The following is a 1,208-nucleotide window of genomic DNA, read 5'->3' as shown; positions in this document are numbered from 1 at the left end:
GCTCAACGGAGAACAAGAAACCCTGCTTTAGCTTTTTGCTCAGATCATGATTCTGTGAGGACCCTCTGTTGATCGATAGAAACAAAATTCATACATTTGTTTGATGACCCTTTTATGCGTGTTCATCACGTATTCAGCTCGGACTTTTTATGGAGAATATACCTTCTCTCCAATGCTAAATCCTCCCCAAGAGCCGGAGACTCCCGGAGCCTTGGTTTTTCACGTGCCCGAACGAGTGCATGGGATGATGTTTAACGTCACCATTATACGTTCCATACAATATCCATTTTGGATAGTTTCCAATAAAACCTCAATAAAAGTACGATCTGAAAAGAACGAAAAATAACTTACTTGTCAATATATGATTCAATCACCTTATATTTAGAGGTACATGTAACGTTTACGTCATATACTTAATTATCAATTTTTCTTGTGTTCCGGTGATTTCTATGTGCAATCCAGAAATGTTGAATCGTGCTGTGTGCGAGATATTCTCCGCGCTTTTCCCTGGTACGTCGAGAGACTGTTGTTTTGGCTGCGGGATCGAGCCCGGTGTGTGAGCGCGTAGGTGTCGTTGGACGGTAGGTGAGTTAAACATGTGCTGGTGAGCAGCAACAGACCTGGACACTGAATGCATTGCAAGGAAAGATTATGTGTGATATGGTAGAGAGATTCGGCTGTAACCCGCAGGCAGTATCCCTCGTTCAGCCGTGAGTGTGGCGCGCGATGCCGTCGAAATTGCAGGAACAGCTTGCCTCCATCTGATGTCGCTCATAGAGAACAATTTTTACATTTTTTCCAGTGTATATTTGTGGAGAACAAAATGTCTTGGGGCTAAAAGCACCAATAAACACCCAAGTTTCAGACACTGGGTAGCAATGTATACCATGACCCCGTGACCTGCAACGCTTGACGAATTATCATTAAGGAAAAGCAAACAAGTCTAATGGATTTTTCAACTGATAGTACTAAACTACTCCATGGCAATAGCGTAACTTATAAATGGCAAATCTAGGGAGCTAGAGGAAACCCTCCGCATCCACCATACCCCATCCGCAGACGCGTCGTGGGCGTCGCTGTGCGTTGCTATGTAAAGAACCACGAGCAACCGCACTTACTTCGCCTCTCAGCCAAATAAGGAATGGGTTTGGGCCGTGACGTCATAGGTAAGTCGGTAGCTAGGTCATCCATCGACCGGGCTTGCTCGA

The sequence above is a fragment of the Pollicipes pollicipes genome, unplaced genomic scaffold, assembly GCF_011947565.3.
Source record: "Pollicipes pollicipes isolate AB1234 unplaced genomic scaffold, Ppol_2.1 Scaffold_6686;HRSCAF=7923_pilon_pilon_pilon, whole genome shotgun sequence".
Lineage (NCBI taxonomy): Eukaryota > Metazoa > Arthropoda > Thecostraca > Pollicipedomorpha > Pollicipedidae > Pollicipes > Pollicipes pollicipes.
Note: the sequence above shows the minus strand (reverse complement) of the source record.